Below are 6,944 nucleotides of genomic sequence, written 5' to 3'. Positions count from 1 at the left end.
ACGGCATAAAAAAAAAACTCAAAAAACAATTCCTGAATTGTTTGTTTTTGTTAATTTTACCTCCCAAAAAACGGAATAGAAAGCGATCAAAAAATGTCACGTACCCAAAAATGGCACCAATAAAAATGTCAACTCGTCCCGCAAAAAACAAGCCGCCACATGACTCTGTCGGCCGAAATATGGAAAAATTATAGCTCTCAAAATATGGCGATGCAAAAGCTAGATTTTGCAAAAAAAAGCGTCTTTTAGTGTGTGACAGCTGTCAGTCATAAAAACCCGATATAAATCTGGTATCTCTGTAATCGCACCGACCCGAAGAATAAAGTAATCTAATCAGTTATATCACACTAGGAACGGCGTAAAAAAATAAATAAAACCAATTGTTCACCTGCTACTGATTTGTTTATTATGTCTCCCAAAGATCGCAGTAAGGCTCTGCTCACATTTATCCTGCGCTCTGCGCTGAGCACTTACACCAGAGTTTCCGTGTAAATCTCTGAAATACGTGATTCAGACGGAACCCATGACGGAAGATTCCCTGTAATGAGACAGATATAGGCCACTGTGGATGCCATCTAGCCTGGGATCCCACAGTGTCAGTTTTTTTAGGCGTGCATAAAAGTGCGGTTGGCCACAGTTTTGTGCACTTCTGAAAAAAAGGACACCACTAAACAGAGGCCAGACGGAGTCCAGAGTAACTCTGCTGCCTCATTATAGTGAATGGATCCCGCAGGGGTTTCATCTGAATTACATCACTTGGAAATTTAGATAGAAACCCCGATGTAAGTGCTCAGCCTCGAGCGCCGGATAAATGTTACGTAAAATGTTCCCAATAAAATCTTCAACTCAGTCCTCAAAAAAAGCTAGTCCCCACTCAGGTCCATCATCTGTTAAAAATATAAGGGACTTCCAAGTTACTGGTAGCAGAAAGGCTCTGGAAAAGCGAAATGGCCCTTGCCCCCCAAAAGAAATTCAGAAAATTTTGTGCTCCCAAATCCAAATGCCTATTCTACAATAATTTGTTCTCCAATGGTCAAATAGCGCTCCGTCCCCCCCAGATCTCGCCGTATGGCTGAGCGGTACGATACAGCCAAATATGGGGTATTGCCACTTTTAGAAGAAATTGTGTGACACATTTCGGCACCATTTTTACCCTTTGCCCTGTGTGAAAATGTCAAATCTGAGGGTAAAACATTTTTTTGTGGTAAAAACATAATTATGCTTTTTTCATTGCCCAATGGTATAAATTTAAAAATTAAAAAATACTCACTACTTCCCTAGATGAATTCCTTGAGAGGTGTAGTTTACAAAATGGGGTCACTTGTGGGGGTTTCTGCTGTTTCTGCATGTCAGCGACTCTTCAAATGTGACATGGTGTCTGCTGCCTATCCCAGCCAACATAGCGCTCCTTTCTCTTCCGAACCCTGCCGTACACCAAAGCAGTGGTTTTCCCCCACATATGGGGTATCGGCGTACTCAGGAGAAATTGCACAACAAATTTCTTGGTGCAATTTATCCTGTTACCCTTATGATAATACAAAATTAGGGAATGAAAAACATTTTTTGTGGGAAAAATGTGAAAATTTTATTTTTACGGCTCAATATTATAAACTTCTGTGAAGCACGTTGGGGTTCAAGATGCTCACTACACATCTAGATAAGTTCCCTAAGGGGTCTAGTTTCCAAAATGGTGTCACTTGTGGGGGGTTTCCACTGTTTAGGCACATCAGGAGCTCCCCAAATGCAACATGGCGTCCCCTAATTATTCAAATAATTTTAAATTCAAAAAGTCTAATGGCGCTCCTTCCCTTTCAAACCCTGCCGTGCGCCCAAACAGTAATTTGCCTCCACATATGGGGTATCAGCGTGTTCAGGAGAAATTGCACAACAAATTTCATGGTGCAATTTATCTTATTACCCTTATGATAATGCAAAATTAAGGGATGAAAAACGGTTTTGTGGGAAAAATGTGAAAATTTTATTTTTACAGCACAATATTCTAAACTTCTGTGAAGCACCTTGGGGTTCAAGGTGCTCACCACACATCTAGATAAGTTCCCTAAGGGGTCTAGTTTCCAAAATGGTGTCACTTGTGGGGGTTTCCACTGTTTAGGCACACCAGGGGCTCTCCAAACGCAACATGGCGTCTGCTAATTATTCAGACAAATTTTACATTCAAAAAGTCTAATGGCGCTCCTTCCCTTCCGAACCCTGCAGTGCGCCCAAACAGTGGTTTTCCCTCACATATGGGGTATCGGCACACTCAAGAGAAATTGCACAAAAAAATTTGGGGTCCATTTTTTCCTGTTACCCCTGTGAAAATAAAAAAAAATTGGGTCTAAAGTAACATTTTTGTGAAAAAAGTTAAATGTTCATTTTTTTCTTCCACATTCCAAAAATTCCTGTGAAGCACCTGAAGGGTTAATAAACTTCTTGAATGTGGTTTTGAGCACCTTGAGGGGTGCAGTTTTTAGAATGGTGTCACTTTTGGGTATTTTCTGTCATAAAGACCCCTCAAAGTGACTTCAAATGTGATGTGGTCCCTAAAAAAATGTTTTTGTAAATTTTGTTGGAAAAATGAGAAATCTCTGGTCAACTTTTAACCCTTATAGCTCCCTAACAAAAAAAAATTTTGGTTCCAAAATTGTGCTGATGTAAAGTAGACATGTGGGAAATGTTGATTATTAACTATTTAGTGTGACATATCTCTCTGATTTAAGGGCATGAAAATTCAAAGTTTGAAAATTGCAAAATTTTCAAAATTTTCACCAAATTTCAGATTTTTTCACAAATAAACGCAAGTGATATCGAAGAAATTTTACCACTATCATGAAGTACAATATGTCATTAAAAAACAATCTCAGAATCAGGGGAATACGTTGAAGCGTTCCAGAGTAATTACTTCATAAAGTGACAGTGGTCAGAATTGAAAAAACTGGCCCGGTCACGAAGGCAAAAACAGGCTCTGGTGCGAAGTGGTAAAGAGGAAAACTTTAAGAGGAGTGCTTCTTTTAAGCAATTGCAGCTTGAAGACCCATTAAGAAAGCTATACAATAAGGTAAAAGAAAAAAATATATATATATATTTTAACAAAAATATATAAAAATTTGATTCACTGTCCCCCCTCCCCCCTTTAAAAATAAAGAAAGAGATTTGGTATCGCAGCATCCATAAAATTCCCATCTATCAAAATATAATTTTTTTAAATTATTTTTATTTTTACCTACAGGGCAAAATCCATAAAGCGACTAAGACCTAAACAACAGAATCGCTGTTTTCTTAGTCACTTCATTGGGGGGCACACTGGAGACCTTGTGTGTATTTTGGGAAAAAAAAAACAATAAAACGTGATCAAAATGTTGTGTGTGGCCCATATGATACCAATAAAAACAGACCGCTCCGCAATGCAAAAGACCATCCCTCACTCAGCGCCATTGATGGAGAAATGAAAACGTTGCAGATCTCAGAGAACCAATTCTCTTTTTTTTTTTTTCTTCTTTTGCAAATTTCTAAATATTTTTACACCACTTCAAAAAAAAAGTGTTATTGCCATAATCATACTGATCTGGAGAATACATTTGACAGGTATTTTTTACCATACAATGAACATCATAGAAAAAAAAAAAGCGATGGAATTGTTTGTTTTTTTTATCTACCATTTCACTGCACTTTTTCATTACATTATATGGTAAAAAGAATGTCATGCAAAACTACAACTTGTCCTGAAAAAAAAAAACAAGTTTTTGGTATGGCTATGTGGACTGAACAATGAAAAAAAAAAATTGGATTTTGAGAATAGGGAACACGCAAAACATAAAATCGTCTGGTCATGAAGGCCTAAAAAAAAATATATATTTATATAGTAAATAGGCTGTAGGACGATGTAGTCTTATTAACATTACTGCAAGAAGCAGCTTGTATTTCCCTTGTATTTTTTGACTATCATTTTGGAACATCCGTGCGATTTTAATAATATTATATCAGGGAATCTATATAAACTTACACACTAGCCCTGAATGTGATATTCTTGTACAATCCGCTGCTTGCATGGCCTTTCCCATGTTATCACCCTGAACATCTGCCTGTATATATATATATTTAATGAGCGTGTCCAGGCCTCCTGCAAAGCCAATTAATTTACATCTATGAAAAAACTTCGGCCCACATCATAAGACTAACGGGTAAGGGGTCTGGAAAGAAAACAACTCATCCCCAATCGCCGTCTAGTAATGCCTACTCAGAAACATATATATACACAGGAGAACCCACGAGTACAATGGCATAAAGAGACTTTATTAATTCATAAAATAGCAGTGCATCAATTACAAATAGTATTACAAAAGGTGCAAACGTGGATACATCAGCCATAATAAATAACAGCCTGAAAATAAGGGGAAGGGAAGAGAGAAAGAAGGGGGAGATGGAAAAAGATCTGTCCCCAAAAGGGCCCCAAAGAGCCATGAGCAAAGGGAAAGAGACACAAATAGGGGTCAGGTGAATCTATGTCTCAATTATGCAGGTAGTAGACTATCATAGCCAATTCTATATAAGGAGACAATAAATCACCCAATAAGCAAGAAGCCCAGCTCAGAGGGGAACCAGCAGGAGGGCAAAAAACAATGGCCAACAGAAGCCCGACGCGCGTTTCGCCGATGGGTATAGCTTTTTCAAGAGGCATGGATAGAGAAGCCACAAGGACCTCTAATATACTCCCCCAAACGATCACATGTATGATCATGTGATCGGTAAAGATGGCCGCTCATCGACCGATGCTCATGGTGCATGCGCCGGGATCACAACCTCTTCCACGCCATCGCTCCATCCGTCATGACGTCGGCGCTAGTCCGGAAGTGCTGCGTGCACAAAATCCGGTGAAGCGTCGAGGCCATAGAGACAGCTGAGAGTGGACATGGAGCGTAAGGAACCCGGCGCATGCGCACCACATCAGTGGATAAGTAAAGGTCCAACAGATTATATGAAGTACATGAAACTAGTCACCAAGATGAGTAATGGCCACAAAATAGCATGTCTGCTACTCAAAGGATATCCACATCTGATTTTAGAGGTAATGCTAAGGGGTCAAGAAAACCTCCAGTAAATAAAGTCACTTCTAATATTATAAATCGGAGAGAAGAGATATGCAAACAAGATTATATATATATATATATATATATACACATAGCCATGGGGACAGCCACAAAGGAGAAGGCCAACTTTATGAAAGAATATATTCATATAGGTGCGTCGTTCATCCAATCCATTTCATATGAGACAGAGAAGAAATCCACAAGAATCAATATCCCCAAATAGGATGGGACAACATAGGAGGTCCTTGAAGGAAAATCGCTAAATGACGAAAGACAATGAGACATAAAATCATACACAAGATTAAAATCACGGATATAAAAACAGAAATGACCATAATGTAGTCCCTCATAGAAAGATGTAAACAGGGCCAGCAGGAGAGCAAAAAGGAGATAGTAGAAATTTATTTATGTGTACCAATAATTTCCTAATTAGTATAATTATATTTTAAATAGGATGCAAAGATAAAACACAAACAACCCATTTCAGAGAAATGGCGAGAACCCCAAATTCTCATTTAGGCCCTGCGGCGCCAGGGTGTCTAAGGTAACAATCCATCTGGCCTCTTTTTGGACCAGAAGGCGCTTAGCATTTCCACCACGGGAGCCCAGATGTACAACGTCGTGGCGCGACCACGTCGTGTCATGGATGAGGTACATAGATGATGTTTTATTTTTTTGGCAGGGGACGGTGGAGGAGCTTGACGATTTTATGTTACAACTTAATTCCAACAAATGTGCGATTAGGCTGACTTATTCGTACCATCATAAACGGATTGACTTCTTGGACGTCACCCTTGAGGTGGATTCCAACGCTTCACTGGATTTTGTGCACGCAGCACTTCCGGACTAGCGCCGACGTCATGACGGATGGGGTGATGGCGTGGAAGCGGTGGTGATACCGGTGCATGCGCCATGAGCATCGGTCGATGAGCGGCCATCTTTACCGATCACATGATCATACATGTGATCGTTTGGGGGGCGTATATAAGAGGTTCTTGTGGCTTCTCTATCCATGCCTCTTGAAAAAGCTATACCCATTGGCGAAACGCGCGTCGGGGCTTCTGTTGGCCATTGTTTTTTGCCCTCCTGCTGGTTCCCCCCTGAGCTGGGCTTCTTGCTTATTGGGTGAGTGATTTATTGTCTCCTCATAGTATTGACTATGATAGTCTACTACCTGCATAATTGAGACATAGATTCACCTGACCCCTATTTGTGTCTCTTTCCCTTTGCTCATTGCTCTTTGAGGCCCTTTTGGGGACAGATCTTTTTCCATCTCCCCCTTCTTTCTCTCTTCCCTTCCCCTTATTTTCAGGCTCAGTTATTTATTATGGCTGATGTATCCGCATGTTTGCACCTTTTGTAATACTATTTGTAATTGATGCACTGCTATTTTATGAATTAATAAAGTCTCTTTATGCCATTGTACTCGTGGGTTCTCCTGTGTATATATAATTTACATCTATGTACTTGACAGTATTAAAGAGCCTGGATATCAGCAGCATAGTCTGCAGTTTATCTGCTCCTGATGTCATGTAACCAGAATTCAGGGTACGATGCGACATATCCGCTAAGGGAAATCGGTGACAAACATCCCTGCAGATTTTTATTGCTTTTACTACACTGGAAAACATAAAATCTTCCGCATAGATTGGTTTCCAATCCAAAGTTTCCCTTTCCGCAGTGGATTTTCTCCACAACACATGGATGAGATTTTCTGAAATTCTAATACAGTGATACTCAACCATTCCTCCCTGCCGTGCCTGGAAAATATAAAATCTGGGGTGAAAAATTACACTTTATACAGTATATGCCCCAATGGAACATTTCCTTAGGGTGTCCATAAAGGAAAGTTTTCAA

Source organism: Phyllobates terribilis, unplaced genomic scaffold (genome assembly GCF_046119375.1).
Source record: "Phyllobates terribilis strain yellow unplaced genomic scaffold, ASM4611937v1 Scaffold_7__3_contigs__length_470593459, whole genome shotgun sequence".
Lineage (NCBI taxonomy): Eukaryota > Metazoa > Chordata > Amphibia > Anura > Dendrobatidae > Phyllobates > Phyllobates terribilis.
Note: the sequence above shows the minus strand (reverse complement) of the source record.